The sequence below is a fragment of the Chrysemys picta genome, chromosome 1 (genome assembly GCF_011386835.1).
Source record: "Chrysemys picta bellii isolate R12L10 chromosome 1, ASM1138683v2, whole genome shotgun sequence".
Taxonomy (NCBI): Eukaryota; Metazoa; Chordata; order Testudines; family Emydidae; genus Chrysemys; species Chrysemys picta.
In genome coordinates this window covers 30358876-30372812 of record NC_088791.1, presented here as the reverse complement: position 1 = coordinate 30372812, position 13937 = coordinate 30358876, and the positions used below count along the sequence as shown (strand labels likewise).

Genomic DNA, 13937 nt, shown 5'->3' with positions numbered 1-13937 from the left:
TATCACAACAACTACATTTCACAGCTATTTCCATACGAATTCATTAGTGAAATTTTCTATTATATGAGGATTAAGATGCAAAAAAATTAATCAAGTTTATTAATATTCTAGCAAGGATTCTTTTTGTGCTGTTACAGAAAACTGAAGTGTTATTAGCAATGACAGTGTCAACATCAGAGAAGATTATAGTGCATCATTAGACATGCTAATAGGGAAGATTCAAGGAAGCTGCACATTTGATCATTATTCAAATTAGTATACTCAATAACAAACCTGTGCCTTGCAGCTCTAAGATTAAAACCTCACTAGGACAGCTAATAATTCACCATTTATGTTGAGGCCGTGGGCAATAGGAGGTAACAGCCTCAAACTAGCAACTTAAATATTACACCAATTCTAAAAAAATGAAACCTCTGCAATATGCCCTCTTTAGTCCTGGTTTTATGAAATATTCATCTACAGCATTTTGAAATTTCAGAAGAGTTTCTCAGGAACTGAATTATGTTCCTGAATACTGTCTCTTAATGCATATGCCAGGGTTAATTTTTTTTCCTAACAGACATCCATGAATACATGCATGTGTACACCACCCCTACAAAAATACAAGAAGATTTAAAGAAATTTGTGACATTGCACTCCATAGGTTTATGGAAATATGCTTATGAGTGTAAATATAATGTAACTGGAATATGCTTTATGCAAAAGGTCTCTTTTAAGGTATCATTACAAAGCTTATAATCTGAGTGTGTTCATCCTATTTGTATGAATGTATCATTCTTGTATATGAAGCTAGAAATATGAAGTATTACTCTGAAGTCCTACTGTAAATGCAAAGTGTGGGCCATTAATGGTGGCTTGGAATCTTGATGGCTCCCATTAACTAGGCCAATTGGTGGTAAATGGCTCTGTTTACTTGTAAGCCTTCCTGTACACCGGGGTGCCAGCTAGTGGGTGATGAAGTCTCACAGGACATGTGATCAGGTCACATGATACTGGAATCCATCTTAAACCTGGTGCTTTTTCATTTAGAAGGAAGGGTGGGAACCCAGAGAAACACACAAAGGATTCCCGCCTTGTGCCAAAGCTATAGCAGGGGGTGGAACAGAACAAAGGGGGCTGCCAGTCATGAGAAATCCCTGTGTTACCACCTGAGCTGGAACAAGGACTGTACCAGGGGAAAGGATTGGACCCAGAGTAGGAAGGAGTCTAGTCTGTGAAAGAAGCTTATTGGAACATCTGAGGGTAAGATTTACCTGTATTCAGTTTCTTAATGTATTAGGCTTAGACTTCCATATGTTATTTTATTTTGCATGGTAACTTACTTTGTTCTGTCTATTACTTGAAACCACTTGAATCCTACTTTTTATACTTAATAAAATCACTTTTGTTTATTAATTAATACAGAGTAAGTGATTAATTCTGGGGGAGCAAACAGCTGTGCATCTATCACTGTTATAGAGGGTGGACAATTTATGAGTTTACCCTGTATAAGCTTTATACAGAGTAAAACAGATTTATCTGGAGTTTGGGTCCCATTGGAAGCTGGGAGTCTGGGTGCTGGAGAGAGGTGACCCGCAGGAGAGAGGCAGGGTTCTGGAGTCCCAACCTGGCAGGGAGGCTTAGAGGTAATCTGAGCACGTAAGGTGACAGTCCCAAAAGGGGTCTCTGTGACCAAACCCATCACACCAGCGTTGAATTTTTTTCCTAACAGATGTCCATGAACACATGCATGAAAAAAATTTAAAGAAATTTCTTCTACCAACCACTTCAGTTAATAGCAGCTCTTCTTTCAGTGTCAAGTCATGTCCCATTCTTATAGGTCAGCATCTGACCAGCACCATCATGTTTACCTGGAACAATTTTCGAGTTTTATCCTTGAAAATCACTTCATGACAGGGATGATTTATACCAGTGGTTCTCAACCAGGGGTACACATACCCCTGTGGGTGTGCAAAGGTCTTCCAAGGAGGAAAAATCAACTCCTCTAGATATATGCCTAGTTTTACAACAGGCTACATAAAAAGCACTAGCAAAGTCAGTACCAACTAAAATTTCATACAATGACTTGTTTATACTGCTAATGTAAGTATGATATTTATATTCCAATTAATTTAGTTCATAACTATATGGTAACTAAGAACATAAGCAATTTTTCAGTAACAGTGTGCTGTGACACTTTTGTATTTTTATGTCTGATTTTGTAAGCAAGTAGTTTTTAAGTGAGGTGAAACTTGGGGGTACACAAGACAAATCAGATTCCTGAAAGGGGTACAGTAGTATGGAAAGGTTGAGAGCCACTGATTTATAGTGTAGATGAGCTGACCAGCAACAGAGAAAAACTTAACACTGTTTCATAGCAGCTGTGCCAAAAGACAGCAGCACTTTCCCATCTGTCCAGCAATTAGGGTTGCCAAAAACTTTCTAACTGCAGAAAACCGCACACCCTTGCCCCGCCTCCCACTCCATCCCTGCCCCGCCCCTTCTGAGGCCCTGTCCCCACTCACTCCAGCCCCCCTCCCTCTGTCGCTCACTCTCCCCCATCCTCACTCACTTTCACTGGGGTTGGGGTGCGGGAGAGGCTGAGGGCTCCAGCTGGGGATGTGGGCTCGAGGATGGGGCCAGAAATGAGAGGTTCAAAGAGCAGGAGGGAGCTTCGGGCTGGGACAGGGGGTTGGAGTGCGGGAGGGGGGTGAGGGCTCAGGCAGGGGGTGCAGGCTCTGGAGTGGGGCTGACGATGAGGGGTTTGGGGTGCAGGACGGGTCTCCGGGCTGGGGCCAACGGGTTTCAAGTGCAGGAGTGGGCTCAGGGCTGGGGCAGAGGTGCGGCCAGGCAGCTCTGAGCAGTGCACGCTGCCTGTGCTTGCAGGTGCCACTCCTGGCCAATGGGAGCTGCGAAGCCAGTGCTCGAGGCCGGGGCAGCGTGCAGAGCTTCCCTGATCGCCCCTGTGCCTAGGGGCCGCAGGGACATGCCGGCCGCTTTCAGGAGCTGTGCAGAGCCAGGGCAGACAGGGAGCCTGCCTTAGCCCCACTGCACCACCAACCGGACTCTTAACAGCCCGGTCAGCAGTGCTGACTGGAGCCATCCGGGTCCCTTTTTGGCTGGGCATTCTGGTTGAAAACTGGAGGCCTGGCAACCCTAGCAGCATCACTCTGGAATAGACCAGGTCAAGGACTACATGATACAAGCCACTGGCACTGGGAAAGCCCTGCTGTGTAAGAGAACAATCACAATGCGCAATAACTCTACATAGTCCACCCTGGATGAGTTACAAAGAATTGGACAGAGTGAGACTTTTGTATTTCCCCAGCATAAAAGCAAGAAGTGAAGGAAGACAGCAGTGATACTTGTAGTGACCACAGTTAGGGGGGACTCAAACACAGTTGCAACACACTGGCTCAGTGACTGAGATCATCTCACCTTCTAGTGGCTGGCCCAAACAGGGAGTGTAAGAGCCTGCTAGTAATGCTGGCTAGTTGGTCCTTTAACTTCAGTGGTAGAGACCTGCACTTTGGTGCTGAAGGTCTTGGGGATGCCATACCTGTCACTGATCATTCTCTGGAATCATCAATCCTGGAAACGTATTTTCTATAAATTGTATGTTCCACGCTGGCTCATCATACTAATCCAATTTGAAAATTGCATATTCAGAGACCTAGAGGCAGTAGCAAATTTTAGAAGCAGGTATCCAGTGGACTGTATAGAACAACTGAGTTTGCTGGGTCATGATGACCCCTACTTCTTCACACCTTCTCACGCAGCCCATTAGTGATTTCCACCTATTGTATACACAACCTAGGAGTGGGGGAAGGGAAGCAGGGTCATATCTTATAGGCAAATGTCTGCACCTAAAAAAGGTTCAGACAGGCAAGTGAACAAAAAAACTATTGATATTAGGGCCCTATGAAAGCCACGTAAACAAAAACATGGACAAAATCACGGAATCAAAACACCAAACACTGAATCCAGAACTATACAATAAAATAAATCTCCCTGCCACGGCCCTGGGGCTGGAGGAGCGCTCTGTGCCCCCTCCCACTCAAGTTTCACTATACCCCAAGGTTCGCTATTGCGAAGGGTGTTATAGTGGGGTTGTACTGTATATGTGTTTTCGCCCTTCACCACCACCGTAGATTAAGTGACCATTGCTTAGAGACGTGGTCTGCTAATACTAGTGCCGTTCCTTTCCCTCCCCCCGCCCCAGTTCAGTACATGATTTAAACATGTCTAAAAGACATTCTACAACTGGAAAATGCTCATCCAAAAAGCTATGGAATGACACGCTGACACCAAAGTTAAGAGCTAATCAAGTTCCCTAATGACTTCTATGAATCGGGCGGTATGATGTTCTGCAAATGCTGTCAACATACAATAGACTGGACCTGAAAAGATACCTCAATGATCATCTAATGTCAAAAACCCATCTGAAGAATTGTGCCAAATATGATGAGAATCATTGAGGATCTCGCCTCGCTACAGAGAACAATTGCAGATAGTATGAAAACTGCAGATGCCGGACAGGAGTTTGTTGAAGATTTTGTTATGATCTGTGCTAAGGCTGATACCCTGTTGGAAAAAATGAAGAAGCTTCAACCTTTCCTCTTAAAACACTGCGGGGGAGGGGGGGGGAGGGGCAGTCATTGCCTGAAAATGGCACTTCAGCAGATTCACCTGCCACATGTTTATCAGGAGCAGATGGTGGCAATACTGGCCAAAAACCACGGGGAAAAAGTTTCAGATCGACGAGACAATAGATATCCAAGACTGCGGTGTGCTATTGTCATAGGTAAGTTTTTTTCTTTTACTATAATGACAGATGCTTAAGATGACACTTTTTTATAATGTGTGCATTGGCCTTTATGAAAAGGTTAGTTATACTTAGAAAAGACTAACCACCTATATGATTTAAAGTACAAATAATTTAAAAAACAATGTTTAAAATGCTGTAACCCCTTAAAATAGCCTTAACTGAAAGAAAGGGGAAAGCATCATATTGGAATTTTGGAGCAATTCTATTAAATGCTTGTTAATAAATTTTATCAAGCATTTCATAATTAATATGCATTGGGAAATTTAATTGTGTATTGCCATGCACCTGTAATATTATGCTTATAGAATATTAAAAAACCTTTTTAACATTAAACGATGCTATAGCAATTTTGAAGCTGGATTTTTTTCCATTACTGATTTTGTTTGTTTAATGAAATCCTCCAGTAACAAACAAGTAGAAAAACGATGATAGAATTTTTTTTCAGGTGCTGAAAATCAGTACTATTCGACTGATGTCACATTCATGGAGAGCTGCAACCACTCCACATTCTCACAGGCTGTTCTGGAGTCAATGAATAGGAACCAGCTGAGCCTCAATGATTTTTGGGCAGTTGTAACGGACAATACAGCACACTGCATCAAAGCACAGAAAGCAGCACTGAAATGTGTCATGCCCAACAATGTATATGTGACGTGTCTATGTCACATAATTAATATGATAGGTGAGATGTGGAAGCATTTTCACTTCTTTAGCGATGCAACATCTGCCTTCTTCAAAAAGCCAGCCAGAAAGTGAAGATGGGTTGCTTTTCTTAAGTCCAGAGAAGATGTGCACACCACAAAGGTCCCCCCTGAAGCAGTACATACAAGATGGAATAGCTAGCTTCAGGCAGTAAAATATGCAGAGCACATTGATCTCTACCGGGACTTTTTTGAAAAAGAGACGTTCTCAGCATAGACGATGACAAACCTTTTGACATCACTTAGCAGTCAGGAGAAATCAGACTTGCTGAAACTTAAGACAGTTTTCATATCTGAAGCTTGCCCCAAACTGATAAACACCCCTGACCATCTTTGAGGGTACCCACTGCCCTACAGCTGTCTCACCTTTCAATATTATGGAAGACCTAGGGTCTTACTTGATTTCTGGAACAGCCAAAACCTGTGGGTTTGGGTGAAGAAACAGACTCTTGGATGACTTCTCCATAAGAGAAAAAGAAATATACCGGACAATCTGCATGAAGCCTATCAGCATGCTTTTCTCCAAATTCTCCAAACACTGGGATGTCCAGCCAACAAAAAGACATGTATCAACTGATCCGTGTGCTTGATCCCAGGCAGACTCCAGCAATGTAGTAAAACACTGATCAATATAGCAAGGTTTATATCACCCCCTATCACCCTCCCCCCACCAGAACTGTGTGAACAATGGCTGGTGTTTCTGCACAGCACTCAGAAAGAGCCCATCCCAGATCCACTGGATCGTTGCACTTACTGGAAGGTTATAATGGAATGAGTGCCTAAAAGTAGCAGAGGATGTAAGGTAGGACAACATCTTCCCTGACAGCTCTCTAGACACAGAGAAAAGCTTCAGTAAATATCAAAATCTACTTATAGACAAGAGGGAATCACTTTCTGAGGAAATCACTAAAAGGCTAACCATAACGTACCACACTGGAGATGTCTGCCACAGATGACAAACTTAAATGTCATTATTTTTGCCAATTTGTAACGCTACTCAGAAATAAACTGCTGACTTGAGGGTTTCAAATTGTTTAATCAAATTTGAAATTAATGTAAGCGTTCCTTCAAAATACAGGAAGCTTGACAGTACTGAGTTTAATTTAAAAAGCAATGCTGACTGCTGCAAGGATAAGTTACTTTATATGTTTAGTGCATTTATTTTTAATTATTCAAATATGAATTCAGTTAAATTAACACTAAGAGGATCTTACTTCTGTGGATTCCTTGTGCTACTATTCAGCAATCTCAGTTTGGTCATATTACTGACTGGTACTTTAAAAAAGTGATTTAAAATGTTACTTTTACCATATACATTATATTTGCAGGATGTTTTGTTTAACTTGTAGTTTTTACCCCCCCCCCCCCCCCCAAAAGACGTTTTCCCACTGCAATCCAATCCTGAACATTTTTATGCATTTATAGTTAGGCTACTTAATTGTTGTCAATGTATCAAACCATTTTGATTTAAATTTTTGAAAAAATATCAGAAAAATCCACAATAATAATATGGATTTCATAGGGCCCTATGATATGTATAGCTTCTAAAAGGAATTGCATCACAGTTAACAAGAATTTCCCCTATCTATGCAGCCAGTTAAAAAGACTCATGGGTCTATTTGCAATAGTGCTATCTGGAGAATCCATATGAGTGTTTTTGAACCACACTATACATAAACCATTCTAAGATTTACTTGCTGTCTTCATCAGACAACCCCACACACAATTAACCTACGGTCACAAGAAATAATCCATTCAAGCTAGACAATATTAAACATAAAAAATCTCTACTGTAGCAAATGTGCTCAAACTTCTTTCCCTGCTGCCCTCATGAACAGACTACTATCTCAGAGACCTCAGAGTCGGGGGAGGGTGGATTCATAAATGATCTGGAAAAAGGGGTAAACAGTGAGGTGGCAAAATTTGCAGACGATACAAAACTACTCAAGATAGTTAAGTCCCAAGCAGACTGCGAAGAGCTACAAAAGGATCTCTCAAAACTGGGTGCCTGGGCAACAAAATGGCAGATAAATTCAATGTTGATAAATGCAAAGCAATGCACATTGGAAAACATAATCCCAACTATACATATAAAATGTTGGTGTCTAAATTAGCTGTTACCACTCAAGAAAGATCTTGGAGTCATTGTGGATAGTTCTCTGAAAACATCCACTCAATGTGCAGCGGCAGTCAAAAAAAACTAACAGAGTGTTGGGAATCATTAAGAAAGGGATAGATAAGAAGACAGAAAATATATTGCTTCTATATAAATCCATAGTACGTCCACATCTTCAATACTGCGTGCAGATGTGGTTGACCCATCTCAAAAAAGATATATTGGAATTGGAAAAGGTCCAGAAAGGGGCAATAAAAATGATTAGGAGTTTGGAACATCTGCTGTATGAGGAGAGGTTAACAAGATCTGGGACTTTTCAGCTTGGAAAAGAGACGACTAAGGTAGGATATGATAGAGGTCTATAAAATCATGACTGGTGTGGAGAAAGTAAACAAGTGCTATTTTCTCCTTCTCATAACACAAGAACTAGTGGCCACCAAATGAAATTAATAGGTAGCAGGTTTAAAACAAACAAAAGGAAGTATTTCTTCTCACAATGCACACTCAACCTATGGAACTCCTTGCCAGAGGAGGTTATGAAGGCCAAGACTATAACAGGGTTCAAAAAAGAACTAGATAGATTCATGGAGGATAGGTCCACCAATGGCTATTACCCAGGATAGGCAGGGATGGTGTCCCTAGCCTCTGTTTGCCAGAAGCTGGGAATGGGCAATAGGGGATGGATCACTTGATTACCTGTTCTGTTCATTCCTCTGGGGCACCTGGCATTGGCCACTGTCAGAAGATAGGATACTGGTCCAGATGGACCTTTGGTCTGACTCAGTATGGCTGTTCTTATGATTGCAGGAAAAATTCAGGAGTTTGGCTCGCCAAGATAGGAAATCTTGACTTGCTTATGTTGTTGTGGGGACAGAGGAGTATGGGGATTATATGAATCAGGGCAATTCCTAATTTTGTTTGTGATGCCAGGTGGCGAGGGAATTGGAAAACTCAAATTTGGCTAAGAAGCCAGAAGGTAAGACTGGCTAGAGAATGGGCCAGAGCCTAGGGGGCTGTAGAGTAGTTGGGCGGACTGGGGATTGAAAATATGGGTTGTGTTAAAATTTAACGTTTAATAAAAAGTTTGGAAACATATTGCAGTTTGTCAGTGATCTTTAATAACATTCACACAACAAGAAATACTTTAAAACATTCCCAGCTCTGAAGCCTGCAGCTCTTCAGCTTTACCAAGTAATATTCCTACAAAGTGCAGAGGGGAAAAAAAAGAGTGCCCACAGAGACTTCCAGGGCAGCAAAGGAGCAGATGAGGCTGTGCTCTCGTGAAAGAGCAGATGGCAGAACAGCAGCAGCAAGAAGGCAGACTTCTTTTTCAGACATATTAGCAAACAAAGGATGCCCAGTAAATGTAATACATGAAAGGGCATATGATCTGGAAAGTTTAATTTATTTTCCCCATAAATTAAGGCCTTGTTTACACTACAAAGTTAAGTTGACTTAAGGCAGCTGACATTCACCTAGCTATGAAAGTATACACACTGCAATGCTCCTCCCAACACTTTTACTCGCTTGCTATGCCGATCTAATTAAACCACCTTGGCGATAGGCGTAGCACTTACTCTAACTACGTCGCCCTGATGCAGTGGAAGCGTAGACACTGCATTATTTATGTTAATGTAAGTAGCCTCCAGGAGGTGTCCCCCAATGCCCACCATGACCACTCTGGCCACCATTTCGAACTCTGCTATCCTGCAGCCAGGTACACGGGTATGCACCTCACCCCATTTAAAGGCTTGGGAAGTTTTGAAATTGCTCTTCCTGTTTGCTCAGTGTGCAGAGCTCACATAGCAACTGGCTCCATGCAGCAAATACGCTCCTGCCTGGAGTACATGGACATGGGGGATCTCCTGGGTCTCTGGGGAGAGGAGGCTGTGCAGTCACAGCGCTGCTCCAGCCATAGGAACTTTGACATCTATGGTCAGGTCGCTCAGAGAATGGAGGAAAAGGGCTTTGACAGGGACACGCAGCAGTGCCACGTAACCATCAAGATGCTGAGGCAGGAATCCAGAAGGCAAGGGAGGCAAATAGTTGTTCTGGTGTGGAGCCGCAGACATGCCGCTTCTACAAGGAGCTGCATGCCATCCTCAGCAGCGACCCCACCTCTACCATCAAGAGCCTCGTGGATACTTTTGGAAGGGCTGGAGTAACTGGAATGAACCCTAAGGATGAGGTGCTGGACAAAGAAGAGAAGGATGAGGATGGAGGACAGGCGAGAGGGAGATCCAGTGGCGTGGCAAGCCAGGACCTCTTTTTGACTCCTGAGCAGTCTAGCCAATCTCAGCCGTCCAGCTGTGGAGAGCCTGATGCAGGGGAGGGAAGCTCTGGAAAGTACTCAGTTTGCTTCAATACTGCAGGGACACATCTGCTCATGTACTGCTTTCTTAATCAGGCTAAAAGAGGTAGTAAAATAACCAATAAAGATACAGCGAGGCAGAGGGGGCCCTGCGGAACACTTTGTTTATGCACATAGGATGACCTGTGAATCCTCTATATAGATCTCTAGGAAATCTTCTTGGAGGTACTCTGCAATCCTCTGCCTTGTTTCTTCCCCCATGGTAGGAAACTTTGCCACGCCACTCGGCAATAACTTCAGCAGGCACCATTGTAGCACATAGGCTAGCTGCCTCAGTTACCGTCAGGAGTGAGATATCAGCTACAATCACCACCACCTATGGAAAATGGTGCCAGTATTCAGTACAATAGCCCTATGCACTTGTACTTGTACCCCAGTGCTACACCATGCCCCCCATTTGTCCCAACTCACACCTTCCTTCCCTCCCTCCCCCAAAGTGTTACTCACCATGGCTGGGGCTGCCACCTGGGTCCGTGAATCCCAAGGGAACATGAGAAAGTTGTGCTTATACTTGTTTGGATCAAGGGGTGTAAATGCACTGACAATAGGACCTCTGTCCATTGTTTCTTTACCAGCTGCAGATGTGGCCTGGAGGATCTCCTCATGCACACTCGCAGAGCGGCTCGGCCAGATAAGGAGAAGGAAAAAAAAAAGAGGAATAAGGAAGACATGTTCCAGGTGGTGCTGCAATCCTCCAGTGCTTCAGATTGTGAGCACAGAGCTTGGAGAGAGACAATCAATGAGAAAACGCAGCAGGAGAGTGGGGACAGGAAAGACGGACAGCAACAGATGGTAACGCTGTTCAGGGAGTAAACAGACATGCTGCGATCCCTGACTGAACTTCAAGCTGAACACATGTGTACTTGCCTCCCCCTGCAGCCCAGAGAAGTGAATCCTAGGACCTGCCTACACTCCCCCCACATATTCCAAGTACCCTCTGCAGCCCCAGCAGTATCCCAGGCACTCCACCTTAGGGGAGATTACGCATAATGACAGCTGTACATACACCCAGCTGTGAGAGCCTCATTGCTTATGTGCTTGTGAATTCCCTGTTCCTTCCCTTTAAAGATACTTTTCCCTCTATGTATGAGCTTTACCTCAGCATTACGTAGGCATGTTCGCATGGGTGTGGAATAAAAATCTATTTATAGAAAAGTGAATGAATCTTTATTATTCTCCAGCATATGGTGTCTGCTGCTAACATTCAGTGACAGTGGCAATAGATGTATTTGCATTGCATTGCTGTGTGTACGCTACTATTACAATCATTACACGTTTCATGCCACAGTGAAAAAAAAAAAAAAAAAAAACGCCAGGCTCAACATATTACATTAACACATATTATTGTGGCTCATTGAAGGAACATTTTAACAAAGCCTCCCTGATCCAAATAGAGCCCGAATGAGTCCCTCTTATAGCCCAGGTATCTGCCTGTTCAAAATCAGCAGATGGCTGATCCATCTCCATGCTCCACCCCTGGGGAAACTTCTACCCCTTTGCTTCACAGATATCATGAAGTGCATAGCAGGCAACTATGATAATGTAGATATTGTCCTCACTGAGGTCTAACCTCCTGAGGAGACAGCGCTAGCAACCCTTTAAATGGCCAAAAGCACATTCAACAGTCGTTCTGCACCTGCTGAGCCTGTTGTTGAAGTGCTCCTTGCTGCTGTCAAGGTGGCCAGCGTACAGCTTCATGAGCCATCGGACCAAGGTGTAGGCTAGATCTCCCAGGATAACTGTTGTCATTTCCACATGCTCAATGGTAATCCTCTCATCTGGAAAAAATAGTCCCTGCTTGCAGCTTTCTGTACAGGCCTGTGTTCCTAAAGATGCGTGCATCATTTACCTTCCCTGACCAGCCCATGTTGTCAGTGAAACAACCCTGGTGATCCGCCAAAACCTGCAATACCATAGAAAAGTAATCCTTTCTGTTGATGTACTCCATCGCAAGGTGGTCTGGGGACAAAATAAAGATATGCATGCCATCTATCACCCCACCACAGTTAGGGAACCCCATTGCTGCAAAAACACCTGCTATTCCAGGCACATTGCCCAGAGTCACGGTCCTTCTTAGCAGCAGGCAATTAATGGCCCTGCACACTTTGCATCACAGCAACCCCCAAGGAGGATTTGTCAATTCCAAATTGACTTGTGATCGCCACTTGCTTCTCCACCATGAGCGCAGCTCTCATTTTGGTGTCCCTGCACCAGAGAACTGGGGCAAGCTCCGCACGCAGTTCCAGGAAGGTATCTTAGTGCATCCGAAAGTTCTGCAGCCACTTATCCCATACCTGCATAATGATGCGATTCCACTACCGTGCTTGTTTCTCATGCCCAGAATCAACTGTCCACCATATGCAACTGCTCCGTGAATGCCAACTGCAATCTTTGAACTGACACCAAGGCATTGTCATCAGACCTGCAGCTCATGAAATACTGCAGGATCAGGTACGCGAGTTCATAACGCTCATCACAGTACTAGAGAGCAGTGCAGGATCCATGCTTTGTGACAGATGGCGGGCACACAGGTCACCGGGGCTATTGAAAAGCAGCGCAAAGCGTACTAGGAAGCCCATGAAAGGATGGGATGGAGAAAACAATTTTGTTTCCCTAGGCCACATACAGCATTCCAAAATGCTAATTTAATGAAGAAAAAATTTAGAGTGACCAACACATTGATATATAACTAGGAGAAAGAAGAAAAAACACACAAAAAAACACTTTGCCAGTGAGAGTTGGGCAGACATGGTTGTTTGCACACAGTAAGTCTCTGAACAGAGCACTAGAAAGGTAGTGTAAGGAAGAGTGCTTTATGGAGTCTCCATCACTTGAAGGGACTTCCAAAGCTAAAAGCATTAGCTCAAACTGTAGCATCTCAAGAGCCAAGGCTCAATGGCTGCGGGCATTAACAACTCATTTCCTCTGCCAATTGGCATAGAGAGAAACTTTTAACACACACTCACCAGTAGGTAACGCATTTAGGAGAGTGACAAAAAATAAGGTATTAGAGCACCTATTTGATCTACAAGATGCAGATTGGATGGAGTCATGAATGATTTTATGGTTCAGTTCAAGAAACTTGAAATTGACATGCTTTGATCATCAGAATGAAAAACTACTACATGAGGTTGGCAGGAACAAAACACTAGCACTGTAACAGGTTTCAGAGTAGCAGCCGTGTTAGTCTGTATCCGCAAAAAGAACAGGAGTACTTGTGGCACCTTAGAGACTAACAAATTTATTAGAGCATAAGCTTTCGTGGACTACAGCCCACTTCTTCGGATGCATATAATCCTGCTCAAGACATCATACAAAGCTGCCTAGGAATATTTGCAGAATAGAAAGGCCATGATATTTCATGCCAAACTAAGTTTTACACAAAACACTGCCTGGAACTATTTAAACTCAAAGTATTAAAACAATCCCCTAGAAACCTGATGAATTCACGTACAAAGGAAGTATGTACGATTAACCCACACCAGACTAGCCTGTTGAACAAAACTAACCAACAAAAAGAATTAGCTAACAAGTTAGTCAAAAAAGCACATATGAATACAAAGAGCAAAATTGCCTGTTGTCAGTAATAGTCCTCCCAAAGATTATAGGCAAATTTCTAGATTGTTATTCTGGCACCAGGGCTTTCATAGCAAACTATATTTCTACCATGCAGTCTTTTGCCAGATCACTGACACAGCTCTCATTCCGTTTGGTCCCTGATAACCTACATCCTTTAACATCTAATTGAATCTGCTCCATTCTGGATGCTTTCAAGAATTATTTTTAGCACAATATTTTTCAGAACTTCTCTCTAATGATATTAAGGCACTACATCATTGTGACGGGTTGGATCACAGAAACCCTCTTGGGAGCTGCCACCCGATGTGCCAAGACTACTCCTACCCCTGCTTTCCCTGCCAGCTCGGGGCCCCAGCACCCTGT

The 13937-nt window shown here is 43.3% G+C and overlaps 1 protein-coding gene across 2 annotated transcripts in view; it reads right to left on the bottom strand.

Moving 5' to 3' along the window:
- Positions 1–13937, bottom strand: part of SLC2A13 (solute carrier family 2 member 13) — a 323282-nt gene that overhangs the window by 275082 nt on the left and 34263 nt on the right. The gene's annotated exons all lie outside the window — the stretch shown is intronic.